The sequence below is a fragment of the Pinus tabuliformis genome, chromosome 5_2 (assembly GCF_031772625.1).
Source record: "Pinus tabuliformis cultivar Carrire ecotype Pingquan chromosome 5_2, CPIR1, whole genome shotgun sequence".
Classification (NCBI taxonomy): domain Eukaryota; kingdom Viridiplantae; phylum Streptophyta; class Pinopsida; order Pinales; family Pinaceae; genus Pinus; species Pinus tabuliformis.
In genome coordinates, this window is record NC_142306.1 from 186,346,617 (window position 1) to 186,366,713 (window position 20,097).

General features: G+C 33.4%; 1 pseudogene; it reads right to left on the bottom strand.

Moving 5' to 3' along the window:
* Positions 1-1,367: 1,367 nt before the first annotated feature.
* LOC149158180 (putative polygalacturonase At1g80170) overlaps positions 1,368-20,097 on the bottom strand; it is a 32,252-nt pseudogene continuing 13,522 nt past the window's right edge.

Here is a 20,097-nt window from a genome sequence, read left to right on the forward strand (position 1 = left end):
TGTGGGATATGGTTTTTATAATGATTTGAATTCCCAGGCCCATGATTGGCTCAATATTTTCTCATTTAATGTAGGTATGGGGCTAGATACAACCATTTGTGCTTCATAAATGCTCTTCTTCCGCTCCCTTTAACGGAAATTTCCTTATAACAGTAGATTTTTCCTTCCAACGGTAATATTTCGGGAAAACTTCAACGAATCTTTACCCATGGCACAGTCACCTTTTCTTTGTCATAGCTCCTTCGGACCTCATCATACTCCTGAGTATCGTGTAGAAATCTTCCTTCGGCAAAATCCCTTTTTGTAGAGTAGTGTATAGTCCCGCACCCACTTTCACCTACAAGTGGCACTAAGACTCCCTTCCCTTCATTTTTCAGTGCGAAGCTCCAAGGACAAAGTCATCCCTATATATATATATTTATCCTGCTACCATTCACTCGTCCTAGAATCAGCTAACCATTCAACTTCGCGAGCTAAACTACACCATCATCAAAGATGTGTTTGATGATATATGGTCCTAACCAATGTGTTTTAAATTTTCCTGGGAACTTTGTGAATTTTATGTCATATAATAATACAATATCTCCTTCCTGGAATGTCTTCTTCTTGATATGTCTGTCATGCTAGGCTTTCTCCCTTGCTTTCTGCACTTGCTGATGGAACCCTACTATGAACCTGTCTTCTTCTAGAGCTATTATCTGCGACATTCTTTCCTTCATAATGTCAGGGTCTGCCATATCTATGAAAGTTGCAATTCTCAAACTTGGCACAATATATTCCATAGGCATAACTTCCTCTTGTCCATATACCAACCTAAAAGGTGTCTACCCTATCAATTTCTTGCATGTTGTTCTATATGCCCACAACACCGGTAGAATCCTTAAATCTCAGTCATCTCTATTCACATTGCATACCTTGGTAAATGCATTCTCCATAATCTTATTGAAAGCTTCCAATGTTCCATTTGCCCGAGGATGATAAGGAGTGCTCTTCTGGTGGTAAACCTGAAATTCCTCAATTAGTGCTTTGATGGTCTTGTTCAAGAAATGTGTGCCTTGGTCACTCATCAAGATCTTCGAACAGCCAAACCTGGATAGTATATTTTTAAAGATGAACTTCACAGCATTTTCTGCCCTGCATTCCTCCACCGTTGTGCCTCGGCCCATCTTGTCAAATAATCAGTGGCAGTGATGATATACCTCACACCAGTTTTTTTTCCTGACGGACTGATAGGTCCAACAAAGTCAATAGCCCATTTGTCAAAATCATGCAAAGTTACCTATGGTACTAGCAGCATCTCGTCTCTTCTAGATGGATTTCCTGTTCTTTGACATACATCACATGCTTGACAAAATTCTTTTGCATCCTTATGTAATGTGGGCCACCATAGCCCGACTCTCAAGATTTTCTGCGCAGTGGCTTTTCTTGCATCGTTCGTGTTCAAGGACGTATGTGCGTAGTACTTCATTCGGTCCCATTTTGTACAAGTGCCCAGAAATCAATGAGAAATCAGTTGCTCGAATCACCAACTCCTTCTTTTTCTTCATAGTGTACTTTGTGGGTGCCATTCCTGTGGCCATATATTGAATAATATTTGCAAAGTGATCATCTACGAATCTAATTACAAATAGTTGTGCATCGGGAAGGTTATCTTCAATATTTATGGGTTCTTCTCCTGTCTCTATTCTTGATAGATGATCAGGCCCAGCATTTAATTTCCCTAGCTTCACTATAACTTCGAAGTCATACTCCTGAAATAATAACAGCCATAGACAGATCTTTCATCCTAAAATAGGCTTATTCACTAAATATTTCAATCCAGAGTGATCAGTGAACATTTTGAAATGCGCTCCCAACAAGTAGTGCCTGAAATTATGTAATGCATATACCATAGCTAATCCCTCTCTTTCTATCGTGCTATAGTTCTTTTCCACATTGTATAGTTTCATGCTTGAAAATGCTATGTGATGATCAATTTCTTTTGCTCCTCGTTGCATTAGCACTACACCCAAAACTATGCAAGATTCATCAACATGTAAATGGGACTCCTTCCAGTCCGAGAAAACTAGAATAGGCACAGTTACCATCTTCTCTTTCAGTACGTCCAAGCTCTCCTGTCACTCTTCACTCCATCGAAAAGTCACAGCGTTCTTCATCAATTTCTCCATCGGCACAGTTATCTGTGCATGCCCCTTTATAAACTTTCTGTAGTAGCCAATGTGTCCCAGTGTTGTGTGCAATTATCTCACTGTTTTTGGTGCTGGCTGATTCACAATAATTGTGATCTTCGCAGGATCCACCATTAGTCCTTGTTTACAAACTACATGTCCCAACAATATACCAATTAGTGCACAAAATATGCACTTTTTCAAGTTCAATGAGATCTGGTACTACCTACACGTATCCAGCAACAACCTTAAACTTGTCACATTCTTATTTAATAACCCAAACATTGTCCAATCATCGAAGCATACTTCCAGAAACTTGTGTACATATTCTTTGAAGGCCACAACTACATCTATGGAAACGATAGCAGGTGCATTCTTCAATCCAAAAGGCATCACCATGTACTGATAAGAGCCCCACTCTGTAGCAAACGTTTTCTTATGTCTATCTTCTAGCGCAATTTGAATCTGATGGTATCCTGAAAAGCCATCTAGGAAAGAATAGGCCTCCTTCCCTCCTACATTGTCCAATACTTCATATGTAAATGGTGTAGGGAATGGGTCATGTAGGCATGCATCATTCAATTTCCTTAAGTCAACACAAATTTTTATTTCCCCTTTCACCTTCTTTTCCTGAACCACCATGGGACTTACCCATTCTGACTCTTCGATAGGTTCAATTATCCCAGCTGTTAACATTTTGTCTAATTACCCCTTCACGTTCTCCTTGTATTTTGGATTCAGTCTACAAGGTCTATTCTTGACAGGCTTCGCATCAGGCTTCAAAGGAATCCTCATAACTCCAAATCTCTTAATATGCCCTTCATATCTGAAAAATTAGTGGGGAATAACTCCTAATATTCATGCAAGAGATTTGTTATCTTGCTGACTGTGTCTTCATCCCAGTAATCTCCTATTTTTGCATACTTTGTTTCAACCTCTGACCCTATATTGACCTTCTTCGTCTTCAATGGATTCGTTATATCAGGCATTTCTATGTATTTTTCGATGATATTTTGATTCTTTGATATCAATATTGCGAGGACATTCATCCTCCTCCGCAGTGAGATTATAGCATTCCATTACATTACATATCTGCGCAGCCCAATTAGGTTGCCAAATAACTAGAACTTCATTCTCAAAAATATTCTTCTTAACTATATTCAGAGTTGCATCTATATGTGGACAATCATCTTCAAATCTGAATGTCATTATAAATCCATCAACCATTTATGCCTAGCTAGCAGTACCATGTCGAAGCTCGGTTTCCAAATACCAATTCTAAGGAATTGTCTCTAGGGTATGGATGAAGCCATGCACCCATTCTTCTCACGTAATTTCTCCCTAAATTTCCATACAGAGATGTATGTGGTCTCTAGGATCATTCTAGCCATTATACTTGTCTACAAGCTCTGTTTCTACTTGACCAAACCTTACCCACATCAATCTTATACATTGTTGCCAGTATCCTATATTCTTCTTATGAGTACCCCACCATCTAGCAAGATTAGCCCTCAGTGCTTGATACAAAGCTAGAAATCTCTAACATTTGGGTACCCATATTTCATAATCTCTAAAGAAAGTATTTATATTACGCAAACCATCATACAAAGATAAATCACATACCTCAGTTGTCATACAACGCACTGCTTTAGTGATCCTTGAACATCGCCTTGTAGACACTTCATGTAACCTGTTCTGCCAGTTTTCTAATTCCTCTTTTGAATCTGAAGTGCAAGAACTATCTTGCTCCCAAGTTAGTTTTCCATCTGTAGTAGGGTTAATCCATTCTTCTTCTTTTGTTGTTATTTGATAAATGTTGTCAATGTCATCTACGTTGTATTCTTCTTTGACAAGTTCAATATACCTTGCTCCCTCCAATGGATCTAATGGAACAATAACTCTCATATTATTGCTTTTAAATGTCATTTTCCTTTTCTTCAAGTTAATTTTAGCCATGTTAGCAAATTCCCAATCCAATCTAAGTAATGTGGGGTAGGGATTATTGTCATCCACAATTTGAATCACTTCAAAGTCGGTGGTAGTGCACACTCCATAAATGTCTACTATGATACCTGACAATCTTCCTAGAGGGACAATCTTCTATTGATTCTCCATTTTCAGATGAATAGTTGACCATTGCATCTCCTGCTTACCCATAAATTCCCAAGTTTTCTTCAGCAAAACATTGGCATCAGATCCTAAGTCTAAGATAACCTAATCCATGTCGTATTCTCCAATTTGCATTGTAAGCCTCATCTCCTTTCTAGTTTTCTTCTTGTGTTTGTGTAGATTATTGACTACACGCATCTCACTTTGTGGTACCTCTTTAGGAGAACAAGAGTCTATCAATTCCTCCAATCCCTCTACGGCCTTTTGATTTCTCAACGACTTCATGAAAGTCTGTAGAAAAGACTTCAAAATATTCAGATCCACATCTTGTGTTGCAACCAATACTATCTCGCAGTTATCCTTCTGAGTTGGTTGCACGATAGAGGTCGAGGTCCCATCATCCATAAAGCTTTGCCTCACCTCCATGAATACTTTATTTTTCTTCAGGATATCAAATACAGAAGATTTTTCATTAGTTTTTCTTACCCGTGTAGCACCAGCTTCCTTTTTCCCATTGGATTTATCATTTCCAGTCGTAGTTCTACTTCTTGTTACAATGTCGATGCGCAATTGATCCTCCCTTGGTTCAATGGTCATCATTTGAATATTTTTTGTAGGCTGATCGTTTATTTTCTCCTGCATCTTCACAATAAGGTAAGCCATTCTTCTATCACATTATTGAAAGACTTGCAGTAGTTACAGGTTGTCGTAGGGTTCTGACAGTCTCTTGCTAAGTTTCCCACCTGTCCACAGTTATAACAGATAATCTGGCCACATCCTCGACTAGATCCTCGTCCTCATCCTCATCCTTGTCCATGAAATCCTCCTCGACCAATGTGTTGGCTTGAATCCTCATGAGTATGTCCTTTAGCTTGCAGTCTATAAGCATCAGCAGTGCACTCCATCATCAAGTCATAACTTCGACAATTTTTCTCATCATGGCCTACTGACCTACAAAAGTTGCAAAATAGTTGCTTTGGGGTCTACACATACTTCTGTAATAGGTAGAAATATTCAGAGCGATGTTGGCCTCTCATTCTACAAATCTCGCACCACAGACCTGGGTTTACTGGATTAGGTGCTCCACTTGCCAAATAATCTCTGAACACAGGGCATTGATCCTTATAATGACCCTCTGCTTTGCATTTTGTACACCATACTTCTAATCTAGTCTCTTTACCTTTCTTGAGATCTTGCAATTCCAAGGTCAAATTGGCTAGCTGACTCTATATCTGCTATACTCCTGCATGAGTATCTCCAATTAGCAAAGCTTCCAGCTTCATCGCAATCTCCAATGCTTCAGCTTGAGTCACGATCTTCTGTTGTGTCAAATGTAACCTAATATGTGGCAGTAGCACGACTATGAACCATTCCTTATGTTGTTCTGGGGGTATATTAAAGCTTACTTGACCCATCAACACCTTGAATCATTGATCCAACTCCCACACAAATTCAATCATTGTGTTTTTTATTAATTTTAGCTCTATAATGCACTATGATTTTAAATTCATCTTCTTGAATTCTCATACTAGTGCTTTCTTAATTTCATCCAACGAAGAAGTCGAGTTAATCATAGAGTATTCCATATACCAGGTTAGCGTTCTTTCTCGCAGCGACGTGACAAGTTGCGCCTTCATTGCACCATCATTAGTGATTTGTCTTGTTGCCCATACTACATCAGCTACAAACCATAACTGATCAGGATCCTCTGATCCCAGTCCTTTAAAAATAGGCAACTTAATGTCATCGTCCATTTTCCTTCTCGGGGGGCTAGGTGGAGGGGGAGGGGGTGGGGGTGTAGGGTAATTATGGGGAGGGTGATGGGGTGTAAGGGGGGTGGATGGATGGGGAATCCCAAAGACTCCCTAATTCTTCTCAACTCCTAACTTTGATGCGCCTTTAGGATGGGAGGGGGAATGTCGTGGGGTTGTACGGTTACTTATTTCTTCTTCACTCTCAGATCCTCCTAACAAGGGGATATAGTTAGTCTCAATAAAATTCTTCAAATCTATGTTATATCATTTTCCACTTCGCGTAGACCCTGGTTCAGGCTTATTTCCTCTTCGTCCAAACATTAATCTGACTACATTCACAAAATCCCCTTTTCGAATAATAACATCTTAATCCAGAGATTAAAAGATCTTAAGAACTTACCTCATGGTCCTTTGAAAAATCTTCGTTCAGCTTCGCTATAGGATACAATCACATCTATCGTGAATTCAGTGATAAATCCTCCCAAAATGCTATCGATCCAGAAATCAACAACCCTTGAGATATTGTTACTGTCATTCTTAAGTCACCATATCAATTCAGGACTCCACTCGTTAGGTTCGTTGTTCTTGAAACAAGTCTTATGCTCAGTCAACTTAGATACCCACTTGTAGAATTCAATGTGGAACAAACCAAAGAAGATTTCTTATTTCTCTTTGAAGATATACTTTTGCAACCAGTCTTCAGCTAATAATCGAGGGTTTCTATTCTATTTTTCCGTAAATTCTCTTTCTTTCTGTTCAACCCACTCATGGATCTTTTTCTTCGACAGACGCCAAAACATATCTCTTAAGTAGATCTCGGTCCCAACAATGGAACCATTTGTTGGCTTAAGGGAGCTTGACCCAGGTTCAGAGTGTACTCTGCACCAACAAAACCCTCAACCATTGGCCCTTTTGACAACGACCTGCAAGCAGATCGCAGTGTCACCCAAAGCGGTTATGAGAGGTTGCAGAACCAAGTTTCTGTAACCAGAGGGATATCCGCGTTGTGGCGCCCGTGTGTTCACTTATGTCTTATATCTATCTACAACTTCGCATACATGAATAACTTCGCGTTGATGATTAACTTCATAAATGGGTACTTAATGCATAAACATAACAAAGGACAGTATACCATGTATTCTTTCACATATTTCAGTAAAAAGCATACATGATGATATATATAACAACAGATAATGGACACAGAAATATACTCAATACTTCGCCAAAACTTCTTCTTTATTAATAAGGATCTTCAATACATGCACTTCTCTAACCTGTGCACCCAACTGCAAGTGGTTTGCGCAATGAGATGCAGATTCTTCAAGACCTCCATGCACTTAGATGTGGAGCCTTCCCCAAAACACAGACACAGAAAATGTGTTCAATTATGAATTCTATCTGTGCTTACCTTATTTCGACAAAGTATTACATCTTCTTTATATAGACTTTCTTACTTCAAGGCCATGGTCCACATACCATGGATCCGACAAAAAAACAGGCTAATACTTGAACCATGTTACAAAATAAGGGACTTTTTACCCACCCCAAAGCCCCTATACATTGCGCGATGAATAAAACTTCGCCAAATCCATGCACTCCACTCCTCAAAATGCAGAGTATTTGACCAAAACTTGGACCAAGTTGGGTTGCGCCCAACAATTCATATATCCAAGTTGGACTTAAAATGTATGGATCAAGGTATAAATTTTACAAGATCTCCTACCCATCAAGTAATGCTTTTATGAAGGGCCTCCTTTTAAAATTTCCCTTCACATGACATTTGATTTCTCTTTTTTAACCTTCATTTAAGTATCATGTGTTATGTGTTTTTTTTTAATTTTTGTTATGAATGTAAAAATAGATTTTTGTTCATATGAATTTTGTGTTTTGTGTTAGTAAATTTCTTAATTCTGGTTTGACCATAATATCTGCTTCAACAAAGTAATAGCATAGATATATATGTTTTATACTACTTTAAAAAGATCAAACATATTCAACCATGTTCATTCTTCATGCTAAACTAGCCAATGATTTGGTACAATTATATATAGTCACTACTTACTTAATTTCAAAGGTTTTACAAATTATTCTAAACCATTCTTAAAATGTTTTCAAGTAGCTTGGTCAAACTCGTTAACTATAATGTATAATGAAGAGGAACAATCCATTTTAGTTTTCAATTTGATGAGTTGGACTTACGGAGGGCCTTATAAATAATAATACAAGTTTGAAGCCACTTTTAGATAAGAATTTGGGATGATTATAACATTTCAAACAATAATAACACATGGGCATGTATTTTGAACATGTTAACACCTAAAAAGCACAAACCCAATTGTGTTTAGATTCAAGTGTGAATGCATCAAAAACATAATAGACTTGGTAACCACACATTTGAAATTTCCATATCCAACCACAAAATATATTTGTTTTCTAATCAAACTAATAAATACACCCATTTTATAGAACCCAATATCTATCACCAATGTGCCAACCCTAAGAAAATACATAACACTCTCAAAATCAAATGAAATACAACTATTTCACCTACATAAACAAGAAAATTCAGTTAGTGTTTTATATATAATACTAATGGCCCATGTGCGTGGACATGTTTTGTGAGTCTCATCCTTTAATCTTTAGAATACAATATTCAAGCTTTATGCTTAAGTGTGTATAATGTAGGATCACATGGTGCGACTGAAGACAAAGAGGAGTTTTTTTCTAATAAGTCCAATGATCCACTATGGATGAGTCTATGCTTACCTTTAGGTCTCATCTTAAAACCTTGGTATTATGGGTGATGCATAGTGTGATACTTATCTTGGAGTATCTTCCAACAGAATCACTAACTTATTTTGTCTTCTGTATATATATAGAGAGAGAGAGAGAGAGTCTATGCTTACCTTTAGGTCTCATCTTAAAACCTTGGTATTATGGGTGATGCATAGTGTGATACTTATCTTGGAGTATCTTCCAACAGAATCACTAACTTATTTTGTCTTCTGTGTATATATATATATATATATATATATATATAGAGAGAGAGAGAGAGAGAGAGAGAGAGAGAATCACTAACTTATTTTGTCTTCTGTATATATATATATGGGTGATGCATAGTGTGTGTGAGAGAGAGAGAGAGAGAGAGAGAGAGAGAGAATCACTAACTTATTTTGTCTTCTGTATATCTATATATATATATATATATATATATATATATATATGGGTGATGCATAGTGTGATACTTATCTTGGAGTATCTTCCAACAGAATCACTAACTTATTTTGTCTTCTGTGTGTGTATATATATATATATATATAGAGAGAGAGAGAGAGAGAGAGAGAGAGAGAGAGAGAGAGAGAGAGAGAGAGAGAGAGAATCACTAACTTATTTTGTCTTCTGTATATATATATATATATATATATATATATATAGAGAGAGAGAGAGAGAGAGAGAGAGAGAGAATACCTATCAAATTTAACCTTTGGTAGGGATGTTTTAGAACCTGGAAAGTAGGGATGTAGGAAAAAATAAATCTTACTCATGGGGAAATTATTTCCAAATGAGATTTAAAACCATAATATCTATAGTTAGGTTGAAATATAATGACAATAAATGTGCATGTTTTTGTACAATAACACCAGCTAGTGAGTAGGGCATCATTCATCATTAGATAGTATCCCATTGGTTCTATGCAAGATTTTCCCTATTATTTTGAAACTTTCCATTTATATGTTCAAACAAGAATGATTTTTCTTTGAAATTAATGTGTTCTTGTTTGGAATTACTTTGTTTTTTAGGCGTGTGTACACCATCTCCACATATATTTACACTATGGCCTACACATAAATTCTTTTTATTATTATTGTTGTTGTTGTTGTTGTGTTTTTTAGTCCCTTTATGCACCATGTTCTTCAATGAAATTTAGTTTGCAACATTACCTACATTATAATCTTTTGACTATAAAAGCTATATCAGAGGTTTTATCAAAAAAATAAAAAATCCACTTCTTCATTTTCCCCTCAACCTCTCTCTATTATCGTATGTGCCTCGGGATTTTTTCTCTAGAATTTTTACCTTATTTTCTAATGTCATGAGCATTTATAAGTATTTTCTTATTAAGACGCCTCATGCACTTGTTGAATGTTGTATCTAGGATTCAATGCATTTTATTGTTACAATTATTTTAATCATTGTCATTTAAACTATATGTTTTCATTCCAATCATGACTACAGCGCATTTTACCATTTTGTTTATTTTATTCATTCCATGAATTCATTTTATATACCTATATTTTTTTATTTGCTTCATCCATTTCTATTTGTGTTAATATATTATTCATTGCCTTCCCACAAGGGTGACTATCGAGGATGCATCTTGTGAGGATCCTTGTACTACAAAGTTATTACTACCTCCATTTTTCATGGCATATGGATAATTGGATAGCAATAAGGTCATGGGTGTTATTCATCGACTAGGAGAATCTAAGGCTAACCACATATCAGAGATCCCATTGCATCATCTAATGACCCATCTTGTGTTCCAACCTTATTATGATCAAAGTGAGCTTTTATCAGCAATTAGGATGGTTTTTTGTTCACATTTATGGCTTGGAGAACCTAAAATCTCTGCAAATGATGTTGGTCTCCACCCTTATCATTGTATCTAGGTAAGTTACCTTGGGATCATCTAGTTTTCTATAGTTTCCCCCTATTTTTTAGTGACATCTAATGGTTATTTTCTCAGTTATTTTCTCCTTTCATTTTGTCTCAACCTTTGCTTCTGTGCTCCTTCTCCATTACTAATTTCCCTAGTCCTCTGTTTTATCCCTCACTTCCCTCTCTTAGAGTTTAGTTCCCATCCTCTCCTTGTATGAAATTTTCATGTCTCCAAATGCTACTCTACTGGTGCCTACCTTTTTTTCTCTCTTTTTTATCCAACTCTTTTATCCTTCTCCTTACCACATCATTGTTTCCTTCCATGCCTCCTTGTGGCCACTCTCACTCTAGGTGAGGAAGAAATAGAATAGGGGATCCTCCTCGAACATGGTCATAGGCCAATGCAGAAGCCTTAATGAGATGTTATTGGGAGAACACTACTTGGACTACCCAGGAAGAGATGGATATTGTGGAACATGTTGATTCCTTTCAGACATTGATGTATAAGAGAATGTTAGGAAATGGATTTTCGGCATAGGTAATACATGTTCTAGACAAGTTACCTAGTACAAGAAAATTATCAATTTGTATTAGAAAATTAAAGCTATAATGGGAAAGGTTCTGGTTGAGCATAGAAAATCCCAACAAGAAATTATGTTTTACATAGGTGCCCTCAAATTGCAGGTTAATAAATTGGACAAAAAGGTCTTAGTGTTAGCTAGAAAATTTCCTAATCTAAACTTCAACAACAATGAGAATGATGAACATGTTCCAACACCCACCTATGTGAACTCTCTTATTGGCCAACTCGTTTTTTTATGCTATACTATAATTTTTAGGAGAATTACAAGATTAATAGCCTTACTACTATATTTTTTTTCTAGCCTTCTAAATAATCTCATACTTAGATATCTAGATAAATATTATAAACTTTTTAATATAATCATTTTAACATTAAACTTATGGTTTAATTTCCCATATAATAGACCAATAATCATATAAATATAATATTTTTATTGAATAACAATACAATGCTATCCTAATTTTTGAAAATAATAAATAAATAAATTATTATCTTATTTATAAATTTATTAAACTAAGGTTTCCATTTACATTATATTATTATTTATTTACATTATTATTTAATGCCTTATGTTTCCATTTGCATTATTAAATTATTTATTATGAATTTTATGGTTTTCATTTATGTTATTAAATTATTTATTAATTTATTGTGCTTTTATTTATTTTCATATAAGCATTGCATTATATTTTTATTAAATTATTTTTTGGTGTGGGTTATGTCATTATTCATTTTGTTATGCTTGTATTTGGATTATCAAGTATTTATTCTTGATTATTATGGTTTTCATTATTTATAGTTCTTATTTGTATTATTAAATTATTTAATTTATATTTAATATTTTTATTTTGTGAGTGTGTATTTTAATTTTTATCAAATAATATAAATATTGGTATTATATTAATTTTTTTTTATTTTGATGTTTTTAGATTAGAAAAAGCGGAGGAATTATTTTATAGGAGCATTTTTATTAAGGAATCTTAGTTTGACAAATTGGGATTTGAAACTTTTCAAAGTAGTTTGAGATATTAAAAAAAAAAAATTGGGAATTAAATTTTTTTTCTTAAATTCCACACCCCCTAGAACTATTCTACACGTAGATTCCTTCTCAACCAAGTAAGAATCAGCTTAATCAATGTCTATATGCAAAAGTTATGCTACCTATAAGTTAACTTTCTTGTCTTGACCACTATGATTTGATAGGATGCCACATTGACCCCAATTATTCATGGGAAAGAGGCTATCCACATGATCATGATGAAGAAATCTCTAGAAGAGTTAAGATTGTAACTCTAAGTAAAAGTTGAAGGAGTCAAACTTAAGTGGAAAAAAAAGGTTCCATTCTATTCGAGTGCATCCTATTCCATACATAGTATCTAAGAGTGGATATATATATATATATATATATATATATATATATATATATATATATATATATATATATATATATATATATAATAGAGAGAGAGAGAGAGAGAGAGAGAGAGAGAGAGAGAGAGAGAGAGAGAGGATTTTGTATTGTAGCAAACCATGGGCTACATGTCTCACTTATTTTCACTTGCATTCATTCCATTCAGAAAAAGAAAGAGGAGAGCAACCTCACCTTCTAGTAAGGTTTTCTCTTGTAAGGACTTCTGAGATCATATCTTGTGTTCATTATGATTTTAGATTTTTATTTGAGTATTCTCTATTTTCCATATTTTATCTATTGCATGCATACGTATAACGTAGTAATTAACAAATCTAGAAATCGAAGGAAATCTTAGCCCTCATAATGTAGGTTTTAGAATTTCAAATATAATTTAATAGATTATTTGTGACAAACTATCCAATGGAATATCCACAACAATTTACAGAGTATTAAACTATTCATTATTGCATCAAGAGACAATCTACAACTTAATATGGGAGAGATGTTGTAGTGGAGTGTTAAATCAATGAAGTGTTAGACCTAAAATTAAATTTAAAAATATATATATATATATATATATAGAGAGAGAGAGAGAGAGAGAGAGAGAGAGAGAGTAGTTTGGGTTGTTAGAATAGTTGTTATCCTTCCCACCCAGGTTCAAGTCTCGTAAGTTGACATGTTGATGCTCTGTAATAGAGTAACTTGGTTGCACTCTTAAGTGATTCTATACTAAGGGTTGACCTAGTACCAACAAACCACTCTCTTTCCTTTGGGTTTGGAGGGAGGCTTACTTTCTTCCCCGAGAAATACCCAATGCCCAATATATATATATATATATATATATATATATATATATATATATATATATACTCTTCATGATTATGAGATGTTGATAATAATAATATGGGATTATTTAAAGCATTAATAAAACATAACAATAAGAAGTTGATTAAATTCAATTTGTTATAATGTAATTTTGTTTTTTTAATAAAGTTATAGATAATTTTTTAAAAATTATATATATATATAGTCAATTGAGTTTAGTTTGGGTGGTTAGAATAGTTGTTATCCTCCACACCTAAGTTCAAGTCTCGTAAGTTGACATGTTGATGCTTTGTAATAGACTAATTTTGTTGCACTCTTAAGTGAGTCTATACTGAGGGTTGGCCTAGTACCAACAAACCACTATGTTTATTTCAGGGAAGGAGGGAGACTTACTTTCTTCCCCGAGCAGTATCCAATGCCAAAAAAATTTAACCAAAAAGATATATATATATATATATATATATATATATATCCTCTTCATTATGGGGGAGATGTTGTAGTGAAGTGTTATATGATGATGATAACAATAATATGGGAAAACTAAAAAATTAATAAAAAATAATAATAAGTTGATTAAATTCAATTTGTTATATTGTAATTCTGTTTTTGTTATTAAAATTATAGATAGTTTCTTCAAAAAATTCATAATTTGCATATTACATTTTTAAAGAAATTAAAATAACATAATAATTCGTATTCATAGCCATGATATTTCAAAACTTCATGTTTAATTTTAGTTAATAACAATATAAAAACTTAATACTTACAATAGTATTTCTCTATATATGTATATATAATTTATGTTATGCATGTCATATTAAAAATTTAAATTTAAAAAATTACAAGGTATGTTAAATAAAAATGTCATGCACATATACATGTAATTATATATGCATTATTTGATTTTAATAAAATTAAAAATAAAAATAATTTTATATAAAAATTTGAAATTTATGTATAATATAAATAATATAATAAAGTATTTGTATATATCTATCTTAGGTTTGGATTTAGTAAGTATTTTGAGAGAACAAATTTCTAGATATACAAATTTTTGTACTCAAAAAATATTTGCGTCTTAATAGAACTAAACCTTATTGACACTTATAAATTAAAAAATGACTTTATACTAATTAATTATTAAGATTTTCATTTATTACTTTATAAAACATAGTTTATTATATATTTGATAGGTTTGTATTAATAAATTTAATGTTAAATACTTTACATTAATATTTATCTTATAAATTCAATATTAATAAATTTATATTAATAATAAAATTTGATTTTTACACTTTAGGTTTAAATTTGCAATTAAATCAATAAATAATATTTAAGATAGAGTCTTTTCTTATAAATTAGGTTTATTTTAAAGTAATAAGTGATCTATTTTATTCAATATTTTAATTTTACCTCTGTGTGTATATATAGTAAGGTTTGTGGACAACTTTAAAATTTCAAAATTTATTTTGGTTTTATATAAGATTTTCAGGGAGAACAACTTTTTGGTCTTTCACAAAATCTGATATCCAGCATAACTAGAGAACAATACTACATCTTTGACAATATATTCTACGTTTTTTCAAAGATAAACATATCACTTTCAAAGGGACTTTATGAAATGTTGGGCGTTAATATAAATGGTCTTGTTCATATCATGGATGTAAATAAGATTTTTTTTAACAATTGATTACAGCGGAATAAATATTTTGTTTAAGATTATTAATACATTCTTATTTATATAGAGAGAGATATATTAATTGTATTTTTTAAAATTATTATTTTTTAATTAGAATAAAATGTTTTTTGGTTGAGGATGTGATTATTTATATTTATGAAAGGAAAAAATTAGTTAATAATATATTTTTTTCTTATTTTATCACATAATTTGTTCTTAAATTATAAATTGCATTTATATATCTCTCGTATCAAAACTATATAAATATATTCTCTCTTTTTAAAAATATATTATATAATAATTATGAAGTATTATAAATTCAATATAACTGATGATGAATGTTGAAATTGAACAAAAATATTAAGGAACACAACAATTCCACGTAAGTCTATTAAGATGGATGTCACAATGCATCATACTTTTCAAGAACATCATAATGAAACAAACTCTTGAGGAATATTAAAAAGCAATAAAACCCTTGATGAATGTCATGTCACAGAGAAATGTATAAATTTCCATTAGTAAAAAAGATGAATTTCACAATGCAATATAACCATTGGGAATGTCAAAATCAAACATAACCTTCGGGAATATCTAAATGTGATGAAATCACTAATGGACATTAAACTGTGGTAGAACTATTGAGGAACATAGCATTTGAGATAAGTCAGCGAACACAAATGTCACAATGTAACATAAATATAATCAATCTTCCTCAACCATAGTGATGTGGGAACCATGGTCAAGGATAGTCAATCAAAATGGCCATAAGTCACCCATGGTAATGTTCATATATGCCTTGTGGCATAACACAACCCTTCATGAATGTTGCAATCTGACCTACTTAATATGGAACATAACATTTCGATATAGGTCAACAAAGATGAATATCACAATGCATCATGACTGTTGGGACTCATAAATGTCATTTTTCATCCACCTTTTTCTTCACTATTCCTTACATTTCATCATCCCATTAACCTTTTATCATATCATCTTCATTTGGCTTTCACATTCTTATTTTCCATTTTATTCATTTTTTTATTACAAGTGAATTTATGATTAATTATTAGAAAATATACATATTTTTATATATATCTCAAGAATATGTGAGTTTTGTGATGTGTAGGAAATATGTGAAGAATTAATTCCAAGAGACTTATCCATATCTCCTCCACCATATTAAGGAGGTAATTATGCAAGCCTACTCCTAAGGCGAAAAGCATGGAGGACTTGGTTGGCATATCTTATCCAATTCCTAAGGAGAAAATTATGGAGGATTTGGTTGGCATATCTTATCCAATTCCTAAGGAGAAGATCATGGAGGATTTGGTTGGCATATCTTATCCAAGATATGTGAGAGATTTAAGGAGGATTCAGAGGGATCATATTTTGTAATAATGGGAAAGTAGTTAAAAATGCTTGAGAGACTTGTGGGATCATATTTTGTAATAATGGGAAAGTAGATTAGTGGATGACCATTATGAGTTTGTTACTTATCCCATTGTATAAATAGGAGTACAATCTCCTCCATTTGTAATCTGGAAGTTTTTGTAATCTTAGAATTTTGAAATAAAGGATCATACTTCAATTTTGCTTCTACATTTGAGTCTCCATTGAAGTGGTGTGCTTGTGGAGTTATGGAGGGCCCACATGGCCTCACTTGCATGCTTATTTGTATATAATTTACTTTATGTTTTTATTTTATTTCAGCTTTCAAGTTTTCTTAGATGTTCTAATATTGGAAGGATCTTATTTGAAGGTGTTCTTGTAAGAGAACCTTAAGATCTCAGACAATTATTAGATCTAGGTTTATTTCATTTTAGCTGTTAATTTATTATTAGATGTTCTAATGTTGGAAGAGATCTTGTAGAAAGTATTCTTGTAAGAGAATCATAGATCTCAAACAATTTTTAGATCTAGGCTTGATTAGTTATTAGGAATCTTTCTAGATCTATATATTTTAGATAAGCACTTCTAAGTTTACCTTCTCGGGTTGACATTAAATTAAACTCTAATTTGCATCCGCATTTTAGACCACACATTTTGGCACCGTTGCCGTGGAATATCATGATTAAGTCAATTTCAACACTTTGATTGCCCTTAATATGTTTTATTTGGTATGAAATTTTTGCGTAAGAATCATGAAGGAAATGGGCATTTCTTCTTGAACACACTTATGTTTTATTTCTGCCAAGTTCTTTTTACAGGTTACAGGATAATCAAGTGATCATAAGGAGATTACATTGTGACGACAATTGGTCTTCCAAAGACTACAATTCATGAAAAATTCTAAAGACAAATCCAACTCCACAACCACTACCTTGCACCTCCCTTTTTGAAGCACATTTTGAATTCCACCAATTGTAAATTCATAAAGCATGACATTTCCATATCCATTTTTCACAGCAAGAGTTCATCTTCATACACCATGCATTTCCTTACATCCATTTTTGGATGCTCGAAGTCATTCCCTTTCCATGATTACATTGCCTTGTTTTCCTCGCCATGCTAATCCACTTATAGTCCTACTAAATCTTTTTGTACAAACTCGCATTGACTGATGTGGGATTCCTTAAGGCCCACCTTTCAAGAAGTCTTGCCCCATCGACATCAGCACCTTATCTGGGAAATAGACTAGAGTTCCTTTTGAGTACCTAGAGGCTTGCATGCCTTAATGGCAAGTTCTCTCGCTGACGATCATGTGAATACATCAATGTCCCTTGATCTTCAGATCTTGCAAGTGGCTCGACCTCGACACATCCATTCGCACTTCGCAAGATGTACTCGGGTACCTTGGCACTCATTGACATCAATGATGAGTTGCCTTGCATTGGTTAACGGCATACATCAATGGCCGGTAATCCAATGATTTCTATTCATGCTCGACATCGACGCATTCATTCGCATGTTTAGAATTGTACCATCGAGTTTGTAGCGGGTGAAGACTATACACTTTTTCACGACTCCCTCAGCAGTTACAGCAGCATTCATTCTGATCTATGCAAGTACCACAGTTCCACTTTCAGCGTTTCTCTTTTCCATGATTCAGCGTCAGCAGTTTAGATTCCTTCATTTCCCAGGATCCAGTTACAACAACATCAGTCACATTTTCCTGATCCAGCAGCAGCAGCAGCTACATTCCTATTACATCATTCATCATTCTTGGGTAAGTAGAGGTATGCTCTTTTCTAATCTTTAATCATGCAATTACTTATATGCTAACTTGAATATTTTGGAAAATTCCCTCACCATGCTACATTTCCTTTCATGAGCCATGTCAAGTTGCATGAGGACATGCAACCAATTCAGTTGAGGGGGGGAGAACTATATTCACTTCCATGATTCCATTTCTTCACCACACTACATATTCACTTCCATGATTCCATTTCTTCACCACTATCACTCCATTTTTTCTCATTTACCATTCACCAACATTTATTTTCCAATGATACTTTGTTGCACTTTGCTTCATACGTAATATTGGCATGCTTCATTAATATTACAAAAGGGTTTTCTTATGCACATTGATAGCTTATGATTTCCAGTGAGTGTCTACATTATTATTGAAGAAAAGAGAACAGAAAACGAAATGAATGTTGTTAACACAAGAACCAACATTCTTTGTATTCATGGTTGTCACACAAGAACCAACCATAAGAAAATGTAAGTTGTTACTCATGTCTTTCACATATCCTGGAAACATTCATCATTAAAGACATCATCATGTAAAGCCAAATTTGTTCAAGATGCCAAATGTTCTTAAAGAGACCCATGCATGGTTGCATGAGGACATGCAACAAGTTCAATTGGGAAGGATGTTGGGACTCATAAATGTCATATTTTCATCCACCCTTTTCTTCACTATTCCTTACATTTCATCATCCCATTAACCTTTTATCATATCATCTTCATACATACATTTGGGTTTCACCTTCTTATTTTCCATTTTATTCATTTTTGTATTACAAGTGAATTTATGATTAATTATTAGAAAATATACATATTTTTATATATCTCAAGAATATGTGAGTTTTGTGATGTTTAGGAAATATGTGAAGAATTAATTCCAAGAGACTTATCCATATCTCCTCCACCATATTAAGGAGATAATTATGCAAGCCTATTCCTAAGGAGAAAAGCATGGAGGACTTGGTTCACATATCTTATCCAATTCCTAAGGAGAAAATTATGGAGGATTTGGTTAGCATATCTTATCCAATTCCTAAGGAGAATATCATGGAGGATTTGGTTGGCATATCTTATCCAAGATATGTGAGAGATTTATGCAGGATTCAAAGGGATCATATTTTGTAATAATGGGAAAGTAGTTAAAAATGCTTGAGAGACTTGTGGGATCATATTTTGTAATAATGGGAAAGTAGATTTGTGGATGATCATTATGAGTTTGTTACTCATCCCATTGTATAAATAGGAGTACAATCTCCTCCATTTGTAATCTGGAAGTTTTTGTAATCTTAGAATTTTGAAATAAAGGATCATACTTCAATTTTGCTTCTACATCTGAGTCTCCATTGAAGTGGTGTGCTTGTGGAGTTATGGAGGGCCCCCATGGCCTCACTTGCATGCTTATTTGTATATAATTTACTTTATGTTTTTGTTTGATTTCAGCTTTCAAGTTTTCTTAAATGTTCTAATATTGGAAGGATCTTATTTGAAGGTATTCTTGTAAGAGAACCATAAGATCTCAGACAATTATTAGATCTAGGTGTATTTCATTTTAGCTATTAATTTATTATTAGATGTTCTAATGTTGGAAGAGATCTTGTAGAAAGTATTCTTGTAAGAGAATCATAGATCTCAAACAATTGTTAGATCTAGGCTTGATTAGTTATTAGGAATCTCTCTAGATCTATATATTTTAGATAAGCACTTCTAAGTTTACCTTC